General features: G+C 43.5%; 1 long non-coding RNA gene across 1 annotated transcript in view; it reads left to right on the plus strand.

Annotated features, from left to right (window-relative positions):
* Positions 1–6,396: 6,396 nt before the first annotated feature.
* LOC114895410 overlaps positions 6,397–12,531 on the plus strand; it is an 8,071-nt gene continuing 1,936 nt past the window's right edge. The window contains exons 1-4 of the long non-coding RNA XR_003793546.1: positions 6,397–7,147; positions 7,428–7,564; positions 8,160–8,217; positions 12,330–12,404. This is a non-coding gene — a long non-coding RNA (uncharacterized LOC114895410). The remainder of the gene's footprint in view (positions 7,148–7,427; positions 7,565–8,159; positions 8,218–12,329; positions 12,405–12,531) is intronic.

Here is a 12,531-nt window from a genome sequence, read left to right on the forward strand (position 1 = left end):
TCAAAAGTGTTGTGATTTTTAAATGCAAACTTTGAAGTTTTATTCCTCGAGTAATCTCCCTGCAGGTTTTTGGAACTTGGTCTGTTTCTTTTAATGCAGACTTGCTTCTTTAAGAGTATGTTAAGACTTTGGTTCCCTATGAGGAAGAGGCCTGAGCTCTGTGCCGAAGGCGATGCTTGGTAAATCCTGTGCTTTTCTGTAAATTTCAATGTGGCTATGATAAAATCGTGGTTTCAATTCAGTAAGTATTTGTTTTATTACCTGCACAGCTCAAAGCTAGATGTTTCACCTAATCAGATTTTAGAGTTTGCCAGGAGCCTGTTAGCATGTGAAATAAACGTCAGAATAAATTAGATTGTAGATAGGGGCAGCAGGTAGGGGGAGTGGGGGAAGTGCCAAGGAGGAGGAAGAAAATAGGTGAAGGAATGTTTCAGGCAGAAGGACTAGCTCACAGCTGAGAAAGAGCATACGGTGTGGTGAAGGGACGGAGAGAAGTTAGGTGTGGATGAAATATCTAGTCTGGGGTTCATGTGAGGAGAGAGGTAAGGCTGGCGAGGGAAGAAAAGTCAGGTCATGCAGGGGCTTTACTCTGTGCTAAGGGATGTAGACTTTATTTTCCAGCAAAGGGTAGAACGTTGGAGGGTTTGGTCAGAGGTGTAAGGTGATGAAGTACACTGTTAAGAATGAGAGGGAGAGAGAAGCCTGAAGGCTGGCAGACCATTCCAGGTGTCCAGCCAAGGCACGAATGCAGCTTGAACTAAAGTAGAGGGACTGGGACTGGAGAAAGTTCTATTACTATGAGGATTTTCAGAAGGAAGACTCTCCTGTAGTTGTGAACAGGTTGACTAGGAGGAAGGGTAAATCAAGAGTGAGGCAGTGTCCTGAGCATTGAATAGCTGACAGAGTGCTTACAGAGAACACTGAAGGAGGTTTGCAGGGCTGGATCTGACATGCTGAAGTGGCCATGTGACATCCTTGTGCAGATACTTGGTAGATAGCTGGGATCTAAAGATTAGGAGAGGGGTCTGAGATGGAGAGGCAGACGTGGGAACTTCAGCACGAAGACGGTAGTTGCAACTATAGAGATAGGTGAGATGGTCCAGGGAGCACGAGTCAAGTGAGACAAGATGGGCTGGATGGAGCCCTGGAGAAGACAAGTCCTGAGAGGAGGGGAACCCATAAGCATGGTCAGGAAAACTAAAGGACCATAATGAGGGAAGCCAAAAAAAATTATTTCAGCAATGAGGGAGGTGTCAACTGGACTAAATAAGACACAAACCAAATAAGATGAGTCCATTAGAGTTAGCAAAAATAAACGATAGCTTCACAGATGTATGGGGATGTGAGGCAGATTATAGAAGGTTGAAGAGGGAGAGTGTGAGAGAAGGGAGACAGTGAGCACAGACAAATCTGGAAAGTTTGGCTCTAAAGGAGATAAAACAGAAAGAACAAGAGGACAGCAGTGGTGGTTGAGAGTGGACTGTTGTGGTTTTTCAGAAGAACTTAAGGTATGTTTAAAGGCTGCTGGGAAGGAGGCAGTAGAGAGGCAAGACCTGAACACATGGGATGAGAGATGCTGGATGACATCATGGGAGGAGATGATGGATGACATCATCACGGGAGGAGGAGATGATGGATGACATCATCACGGGAGGAGGAGATGATAGGTGACATCATGGGAGGAGGAGGTGATGGATGACATCATCGTGGGAGGAGGAGATGGTGGGTGACATCATGGGGGAGGAGATGATGGGTGACATCATCATGGGAGGAGGAGATAATGGAATGATGGTCCTGAGAAGGTGGGTGGGAGGGAATTCAGAGACAGGTAGAGGGATTCGAAGAGGAGGGGGGACACCTTACCCCTTTTCTATTGTAAGTAGAAGGAAAGAGGTAAGGACATGGTTTATTGGCAGGTAAGTTCACTTGTTTAGTCCTGAAGTTCAGTAATTTCTCAAACGTTAATTCCCAGTGTCTCTGTGACTTGGAGAAAGAATCATGAACACATGAGTAAGGAGGGAACTGGTGGGATCCAAGACTGGAAGGGAAGAGAAAGTGAAAAAGCTTGAGGGAGACTAGGAGAGAGAGAGAGCTGACCAGAAAACAAAGGATTACTAGGGTAGTAGGACCTTGATTTTATAATGACACCAATCTGAGTCATTTTATTACTTTTTCTCTAGTTGCCCTTGGTGATCAAGATTTTAAAATGGGGAAAGCAAATGGTTATGTTGATTCAGGATTGGGGTTTGTCAGGTCATGACAATGGTGGAAGACATGACAAGGGAGTGGAGAATAATAAGAATATCACCAATAGAAAAAAAACCCTGATAACCCAATTTGAAAATAAGCAAAGAACTTGAGTAGGCATTTTTTTCCCAATGAAAACATATAAATGGTTAACAGGCATATGAAAAGTTGCTCAATATCACCAATCATCTGGGAAATGTGATTCAAAACCACAGTGAGACACCACCTCACACCTGTTAGGATGGCCATCATCAAAGAAACCAAAAGACAGCAAGTGTGGGTGAGGGTATGGAGAGAAGGCCACCCTTGTACACTGTTGGTGGGGATGTAAATTGGTGCAGCCGCTGCGGGAAACAGTATGGAGATTCCTCAAAAAATTAAAAATGGAACTACTGTAGATCCAGCAATTTCACTTCTGGGTGTTTATCCAAAGGAAAAAAACCCACTAACTTGAAAAGATATCTGCACCCCTATGTTCATTGCAGCATTGTTTACACTAGCCAAGATATAGAAGCAACCTAAGTGTCCATCAATGGATGTGTGGATAAAGAAGACATTATATATATTATACATTATATATATACACACACACAGTATATTGATAGTATGTATATATATACATACCATCAATCACATCTTCTTTACCCATACACACACACACACACACACACACACACACACAGGCACAATGGAATATTATTCAGTCAAAGAAAAAGAAGGGAATCCTGCCATTTGCAACATGGATGGACCTTGAGGGCATTACACTAAGTGAAATAAGTCAGAAACAAAAACACTGTGATCTCACTTGTATGTAGAATCTAAAAACAAAAACAAAAACTGAATTCATAGATACAGAGAACAGATTGGTAGCTGCCAGAAGGTGGGGGTGGGGTTGGAGTGGACAAAATAGATGAAGGGAAACAAAAGGTACAAACTTGCAGTCATGAAATAAGTCAGGGAGATGTAATGGATAGCATGGCAACTATAGTTCATATACTATATTTTATATTTAGAAGTTGCTAAGAGAGACGATCTTAAAGTTCTCATCACAAGAAAAAATATTGGTAACTGTGAGGTGATGGATGTTAACTAGACTTACTGTGGTGATCATTTCACAATAGATACAAACATCGAATCATGATGTTTTATATCTGAAACTAATATAAATTTCTATGTTAATCATATCTCAATAAAAATCTGGTTCCAGCCCTCCTCTCCAGCCATCAGCTCTGGTCAAGTGACCTTCCCTGCTCCTGTATCCTATACTTACGTCTCTCTTTCCCATCTGAGTCTGTTATAATCCTATCACTTCTTCGAGGTTTGTCTCAAAGAACGCCTTCTCTGTGGAGCCCTCCCTGATTGCCCAACGTCGCCCTGTTCTCACCCACCTCTGAATCCCCATAGCACTGCTTGCACCTCGCCCCTCCAGCCACAAGCACTTATGAAGCACTTGTTTCTGTGCCAGGCAAGGATGCACAGACATGGCCTTGAGGAGCTTGTGTCTGGAAGGGAGAGAGACACTTGAACAGGTGAATTGTATGACAACCTGATAACTGATGCGTCAGAACTGAAACGCTCTCTCACTGAACCCCTGATAGCACTCTTGGGTAAATGGCAAATTCAGTCTGGTCCTGAGTTAACTTGGGTATCTCCCACACCTCCTCCCGCCAGTGGGCCGCAGCTGACTGCTTTCTCCGGGCATGTGTTTTACTCCATCTGACCCATGGCAGCAATTCACGCAGTGCCTGGCACACAGACATTTTTTGCATTCAAATGAGTTCCAGTTGGAATAGAAGGGACAGAAAGTCCTGTTCATCTCCAGTGCACATCCTGCTAGCATCCCCAGTGGCCTAGGAGACCCAGGTTCACCTCGTTCTCCAAGCAGTAGAAACGGTAGGGCTTGACCATTTCTAGGGGTACTGGATAGCCTCAACCACAGCTACATCCCTGTCTGGATGTGAAAAGCTTCCCTCACAATATCAGACTCTACTAGAAACGATTTTCCGCAAGCCCCAAGGCCTTCAAGGCCTTCAAAACAGGAACAAGTTGCAAAAAATGAAACACGGGAAACAAGGAACAAAACTAGATAATCACGTCAGAGACAGGACATAAAATATTTAAATTCCACAGTACTGGCATGAAGTAAAATCAGAATAAAAATAAAAACAGTCAAACGCAGGGGAGAAAAGAATTGTGCCTGTTTGTGGATGTGGGGAGTGGGAAATGGAAGTTGCTAGTGAAACGTATAAAATGTCAGTTATGCAAGATGAATGCATTCTGGAGATCAACATTGTGCCGATAGATAATAATACTGCATCAGACACTTTAAAATCAGTTACAAGTGTAGATCTTATACAATCTTTTTACTGTAATTAATATTACCAAGTGATAGACCAAGAAATCCACAAATGAAATGGAAGATGTCCAAAAAAGGAAGATTCTGGTCATTACATTCCAGGCAGCATGAAAGCCAGAGTCTGTGATGAGAATCTCACAGCAGTGGGCACGCCGTGACTACGAATATGCAAACATGCACACACCGTGGAGCTGACAAGTGCACAGGACTTAGTATCGGGAGACGTGGGTTCCAGTTCTGCTATTCCTTCTTGTTTGTCCTTGAGCAAGTGATTTGACCTCTCTGGGACTTAGATGCCTGGTATATAAAGGTTGAGACTAAGTGAGATCTCAGCTTTGAATTCTAGAATTCTATGATTATATTAAAGAGAAATAGTTTTTCCCTAATCCTAAATGGATGTGATGCTAACTTCCTCCCATGACTATACAGCACCATTAGTAGGAATGGTGTTCTACTCCATAATTATAAGAGGACTCTCTATTGTTTTAATCCTGACTAAAGATCTGAGAATACTGGCGTTGACAAGCTTGGAGAAGTGCCAGGATTTTTATTTGAAAGTGGCTACAGTAAAGAATCTAGTAACACTCAATAAAACAAGTTTTTTTTGTTAGAAAGCAGCTCTAGCAAATAACAGATGCTAACTTAGTTTTCATCTTTAAATAAATGTACACAGTACTTAAAATCCAAGGAGATGCACGAATTTTCCCCGTGTAATTAATGAAACTGCTCCCTTTTACTCTCAAAAATGTCCGAGTTTGGATGCTAAATTACAAGGTCACCCTACTGTTAGGAGATTCCTTTCTGCTTTGCTTAATTCCAAATCCACTTCAAAGATATTCTTCATCTGGTTCTCAAATGTTTCTTCAGATGGGCCTTATGAAAATCAATTGCAACCAGAATAGATTTTCCTCTTTCTCTCTTTCTAATTTCCTAGCTGCGGCCTTAGTTAAGAGCTGTGTTTGCCAAGGTGATCCAGAATGCTGATGTGATTTCTGCTCTGACAGGTGAAGAGTTCAGAAGTCGTTATTCCCCTCCTATGACAAGAAAAAGCTGGACACGTGGCAAAACGAAGACTTTCCTTGCACCCATCTGAGACATGCAGCCACAGGGCAAACCGTCCTCCCCAAATCTGGAGAGTTGGTCACAACCAGAAAGATCCTTGGGGCAGAAGCTACGGGATGCCAAGGTGGCGGGAATATTTAAACCAGCCCTCAGGACCCTCTTTGCCCTCTCTCCCCACCCTGCTTCCTGGAGAACGTCCCTTCCGTTCTCCAGAAGGTTCCAGAACACACAGCACAATATATCTTTATGTGTTTTTATTAATCCCAGGGACTCAGGATTGGCATGAAACTTATTAGAGCGAATTTAAAGCATTGCAAAATTTTACTGCAACTTTGAAGAGATTCCTGAGGGATTTTTTTTTTTTTTTTACTTGAAAATTTAATAAAATAACCCCTTGGTCATGAATCTTTCCCGGGGAAGTTGATGGGGAATTGTGGTCACACCTGCGGTGACGTGTGCTCCAGACTCGATTCAATCGTAGATCTCTGTGGCCTCAACTCACCTACAGGTGGCACTGAAAGGCATGAAAACGGCTCAAATCTATTCTAATTACAGTGACTTGTGTATGCAATTCTGAAAATCAATGAACAATTCCTGAAGCTGCCACACAGCAAAATGGCGAGGAGTTGCATGAAAACCGAAATCCTACTTCATTCAATCGACAGGGAAATGTTTTTATTGTCTCTAATTTTCATTTATTTTAAAATCAACTTATAAGCATTGTGAATGGACCTCTCTCAGAGAAAATTCAACTAAACTCACCATCCCTTTTGCTGTTGGTAGTTTTAGGGAGGGGTGCACTCTCTCAGGAGGACACAGAGGGATGCATTCTGTCTTCCTACCTGAGGACCCACTATCCTGCGAGAGAACATCTTAGCGCAGTGAAAGGCTGTTCCTTCCCAGCACCACGAAGACTCCAGCCCGCTCCTGTTAAAGCCCCGGCCAGGGTCATTCTGTGTCTGTTTTTGCTGGAGGTGATCTTGGAGGCAGCCCCTCCTCCCGGTGCTTTGTCCCGGGAAAAGCCGCCTCTCCTCAGCCTGTCTGCGGCCTGTTTCCCACCCTCTCAAAGTCCCGAGACTCTCATGCTAGGAGACCCTTAAATCTGTGAAAAGCAACACAGTGCAGAGCATTCACGGCACAGACCCTGAAAGGAATGCACGGATTCCCAGCTTTTATTAGACAGGTAACAGCAGCTCCAGTGCTGTCTTTGTAACATCCTAGAATTGGAGGAGAAAACGGCAAAATCTTCTGAATCATAAAACCTGTGTTGCCATAAAATAAACGTCTGTCCGTCTTAGATCATCGTAAGACCCAGGCTCTATTCTTCCTCTAGGGCCTGGGTGTCAAAGGTGTTTTCCTTCGTGTAACAGGGGCCGGTCTTGTCTCCCAGCTGACCTTGTCCCACTTCAGCCATGCACCCAACGTGACGGTTGTTCTGATCCGTTCCTGTCGTGAAAGGAAGATGTGTCCGAAGGACTTCGGGTAACTGCCCAGAGCGTGTTGGCAGGAGGAAGCACCCGGCCCCTTGGGCCAGAGCTTCTGGGGCCTTCTGCCCGCCACCCTGTCGCGGCTCACCTGTTGGTCCTGGGTCTCCTCTTTAGCCAAATCCCCTCTGTTTGTTTAGAGCCCGGTGGGCAGGTGCCCAGCCCAGGCCAGAGCAGCTGTGGGATCAGGCCTCTGACTCTGTTCCTAACTCCTGGTTTCTGCTCCAGACTCATCCCTGAGTGAGGCAGCTTCGCGTTCTGTTCATTTCTCTCGCCAGGAAAAGCGTTCTGGACCAGGGGGAGACCGCCTCTGTTTCACCTCCTGAGTGTCACCGGGTTAGATGCAGCCCAGGGAACATGGTGTGGGCTCAGGGCATGGGGAGGCTCCGGCTGGGCCTCTGCAGCCAGATCCCAGGTGAGGGCCCCACACAGGAGCCACGGTGCCTGGCGGGGCACACACGCTTCCCGGGAAGAGGGGGGCAGTTCCCAGCAATCACAGGGCCGACTGATCCTCAGGGTTTTGCCCGAATCTTTCTCTCTTCAGGAGAAAATAACCCACGCCTCTCTGCTCTGTGTTTTGCATTTCACTGTTGGGTTTTGTTTGTTTGTTTGGTAGCTGGTTAGTTATAATATTCCCAGGGGAAAAGACATCAGCTATTACGATGGGGTAAATTACCAGCTGTCGCATCACACCTCAGGTGCCATCCTTTAAGGTGGACAGTCAGTGGCTTGGTGTCAGGAAAATGATTAAGCCCCAAAGCTCAGGGAAATTTCTGTGTGAAAAAACAAACGGAAAAAGCTAGAATCAATTATAACCTGGATAAATTGTTAACAGGCCCTTTAAGTTCTCTCTTAACTAAATCTTAGTGAAATCTGAAAAACAAAAGCAAAAACTAATCTTAACTGGAAGGTGACTTCTTTTTTATTTTTTAAATTGAAGTACAGCTGATTTACAATGTTCCAGGGTGTACAACAAAGTGACTCAGTTATATATACATATTCTTTTTCAGATTCTTTTCCATTATGGAAGATGACTTCTTAACCCAAGGACATACCTCTTAATCTAAGGTATGACAGACAGAAATAATCACTTCAGGGGCCTATCTTAACATGCCTCTGTGGTCAGAAGAGGGCAAAGAGTGTCAATCAAATTGATAAGTGAAGTGGAGTTTTTTCCATCTATTCTGCATGCGAAGCACATAGGAAATTAGGGTGGGGAATAAACTTTGGTCGTTTATATTCTAGGCAAACTGCTACTTCGGTTATTTGCAGGTGAAAGGTGCCAGTTATCTCAGCTGTGTTTGCTATGACACATTTTGAAAAAACATTCAGGTTTAAAACCAATATCTGTTAATTAACCATTTGAGATTTTTTCCCTTGAGACGTTTTAGACCATAATCGACCCCATTTTTCCTCTTTTACTATTTATTCTTAATAAAGGTATAACTTTATGAATAACAATTTGATATTAATATAAGCATGGACTTATTAAACAAGGAAACTTTATGTAAGTGTTGGGTTCAATGACACAATATTAACATACCTTTATGGTTTTTAGAACTGACACTTGGAATTGAGAGCTGCTATCTTATAAAGCTTACTTTGTAACTTTTAAAAGCAGCTATATTATTACACTTTTTCATCAGTTTGTATTTCTGATATGATCTCTTTCATGCTCATTATTAGTGGACTGAAGTTTTGAAAATAAGGCCTTTATCTTATAAAAAAAATTCTAGGCTGAGGTTATAAATGAAACCAAGTTATTGCAGTTTTATTACTCAAGTCATTTGGTATTAAAAGGACTTATGGGAGGGATGGGGGAAATGTGCTTCCATTTCATTTATCTTTTCAGTTTTGAATTCGGATTTAAGGTAACGTACGGCCGACGAAAGAGAAGTAACCAGAACCACCACTGGTTCATTCATGTGACAGAACACTAGGTGGCGCTGTCTTCCGCAGGAATTGGCTAGAATTGACCAAGCGTCTCTTTAAACCCATTTGTCAGGGATATGTGTGTTACTTTGTGTTTTCCAGAAGTCAGATAAAAATACTCCCTTCACTTTCTGTTCTTAATGAAGTGTTAACTTTATGAATAAGCACCTACACTTGTAACAAACTGGACTTCTTGAATAACGCAACTCTGAGTAAATGACAGGTTGGTGACTATGGCTTCCGGGTACCAAGACTCAAGGAACTTGTTTACCTTTCAGTTGTTGTTGCTAATAAACTTTAGAACAGTTTTAGATTTACAGAAACATGTCAAAGCTAGTACACCTTGCATCCAGTTCCTCAGTATTAACATCTGGTAACACTTGTCACAGCCGATGAACTGATGTTGATAACTTACTATTAACTCAAGTCCAGATTTTACCCCGATTTCCTCAGTTTTTCCCTAATGTCCTTTTTCTGTATCAAGATCCCATGCAGGTGACCGCAGGACACGTGGCCGTCCTGTCTCCTCTAGTTGATCTTGATGACCTTGACGGTTCTGAGGCTACTGGCTGCGAATATTTTAAGATGCCCCTCGGTTTGCATGTGTCTGATGCTTTTCTGGTGATCTAGCCGGGTTATGGATTTGGTGGCGGAAGACCACAGAGGTGCCGGGCTGTTTCATCACCTGGTGTCACGCAGTTGATATGACCAATCACTGTGCATGTTGACCTTGGTCACCCGGCTGAAGGGGTGCTTGTCGGGTTTCCCCACCATCAAGGTACCTTTTCCCTCACTTTCTATACTGTTTCCTTGGAAGCAAGTCACTTTGCATAGTGAGCACTTAAGGGGTGTGTGTGATGCTTCACCTCTTTGAAGGCCAAGTATCTACATTAATTGTCTGGAAATCTTCTGCATGGGAAAAATGTCTCTTCTCCTCCATTTATTTACGGAATTATTTATTGATACCAGTGTAGACTCATGACTATTTATTTTACCCTCTGGTTTATAACCCAGTACTACTTTATTTATTTTGTTACTCAAATTGTTCCAGCTTTGGCCCTTGGGAGATCTTTCAGTTGGCTTCTGTGTCCCTTTGACATATCCCCATCAGTGTGGTTTTTTTCTTTTAAGCAACTTTTAAACTTTTAAATAGATTCTGTTCAGTCTACAAATAGGATTTAGCTCCGTTATTCTGTGAGCATGTCTCTTTTCCATTATTGGAGTAATATGTTAATAATGAAAATTGAAAGATACATGAAAGTAGAAAGGAAAAAGCCCAATTCAATCTTTGTTATTCGTGTGTTCCCTTAAAGTGTTTCTTTTCTCATTTTTATTATTTTGCATACTTTTTTTGCGGTACGCGGGCCTCTCACTGTTGTGACCTCTCCCGTTGCGGAGCACAGGCTCCGGACGCGCAGGCCCAGCGGCCATGGTTCACGGGCCCAGCCGCTCCACGGCATGTGGGATCCTCCCGGACCGGGGCACGAACCCGTGTCCCCTGCATCAACCACTGCGCCACCAGGGAAGCCCGCATACTTTTTGACATTTCTTCCTTAAAAAACGGCTCTACTCATTCTTTGTAAATACTTTCGTATTCTGATTATTTCTACTTAACAATGCATCATGGATATTTTTCTATCTTATTATGTACGTATCACTTTAAAAGTCCTCCATCGTTTGATTAACCTTGGCTTTAGCGTTGAATTGGCTCGTAAGTATCTTCAGTGCATAATTCTGGATGCAGAGCAGGCCTTTAACACATAGGGACTGAATAAGTTATCTATTGAAATGATCTGTTTCAATATTTTGCAATTATATATAGCGATGAAATGAGTACACTTGAGCCTATAAGGTCTTTAAGCACTTTTACATTATTCACGTATTTAAGAATTCTAGAAGTTGAGCTAGGTCCGATAAGAGCAGCAATATTTTTGAAGCCCTTGATTCATAATTAGATTTTACAAAATTGGGCAAATTGTATGACGCTAACCCAGGGAAAGAAAGGGGAAGATATCGTCCAGACTATGCAAATAAGGCAGGGGTCATTGGTTGAGAAGCTAAAAAAAATGAGCCGATTATTAAGAAATAAAGCTTTTCGTAGCAATGACGTCTGATTCAGAGCCTGGGTGTCACCCTTCTCAGCATGAATTCTCACTGCTTTACTGAGAAATTAGGCAACCAACTTAACTCAAGAAAGGACGGGAGGAGGGGACTCCTTATCCTGAGTGGCACTCGTCACCTAACCCTCTCAGGAGCTCTCGTAAGTGGGCAGAACAGTGAGAATTCATATTTTTCCCTAAGATCTCTGCTTAATTACACTACACTGCTATCCAAAATGTCCATTAAAAGGTTAACACAGGTACCTGAAAACACCAGAAGCTAGACTCCTACATTTGAAAGGAGGTTGTACATTAAAAGAATGAAAAGAAATCTCTCTCTGTCACTCTTTGTTTCAAAATTATTTTCCTCTCAAAGGAGAGCATCCAGCCGTTGTTTTGCATTACATGGTGTAATAAACATGGGAGTTTCATTATGGGGATTCGCATTCAGATGTTAAGCCTCATGCACATTGTCGATGGGGCCGTGTGTCTGGCGGGGAATCCTCACCCCTGATTCTCCTGTGAGGAGCCTGTGGGGTTTCCACTTCTTCCTGCTTCCGTTTTGTCCTCCTGGAGAGGAAACCCTATTTTCTCATCCACAGCTCTTGTCCCAGAAATTTGTATATGTGTGAATTCACTCCTCAAAGGGGCTTCTTTGGCACACTATTGACTAACAAGGAGAAAAATATTTATCCTGATGTGATTCTTTTTTTTATATAAATTTATTTATTTATTTATTTTTGGCTGCATTGGGTCTTCGTTGCTGCGCGTGGGCTTTCTCTAGTTGTGGTGAGCAGGGGCTACTCTTCGTTGCGGTGCACGGGCTTCTCATTGCAGTGGCTTCTCTTGTTGTGGAGCACGGGCTCTAGGCGTGCGGGCTTCAGTAGTTGTGGCACGCAGGCTCAGTAGTTGTGGCTCCCGGGCTCTAGAGCGCAGGCTCAGTAGTTGTGGTGCACGGGCTCAGTTGCTCTGCAGCATGTGGGATCTTCCCGGACCAGGGCTCGAACCCGAGTCCCCTGCATTGGCAGGCGGATTCTTAACCACTGCACCACACCACAGGGAAGCCCCTGATTTGATTCTTTGGAGTTGAGAGTTTTCTTCTGATTTTTAAGTTTTTCACACTCTCTTTTTCTTTATTTCCTACTACAGGCCCGAGCAGCCCTTTGGAGTGTGGCTGGGACATTTTCAAAGCTGTTGACAGATGGGGAGCTGCTCTTCAGAGAGGTAAGTGACAACGTAAATGACTGCGGGGTGGGGGGATGTTCTGGTGAGCGGGGTGGGGGGATGTTCTGGGGATCGGGGGTGGGGGGGGGTGTTGGGGGGGGGGGGGGGGGAGGTTCTGGGGGGCGGG

The sequence above is a fragment of the Monodon monoceros genome, unplaced genomic scaffold, assembly GCF_005190385.1.
Source record: "Monodon monoceros isolate NGI ecotype Baffin Bay Population unplaced genomic scaffold, NGI_Narwhal_1 Super_Scaffold_14, whole genome shotgun sequence".
NCBI classification, from domain to species: Eukaryota; Metazoa; Chordata; class Mammalia; order Artiodactyla; family Monodontidae; genus Monodon; species Monodon monoceros.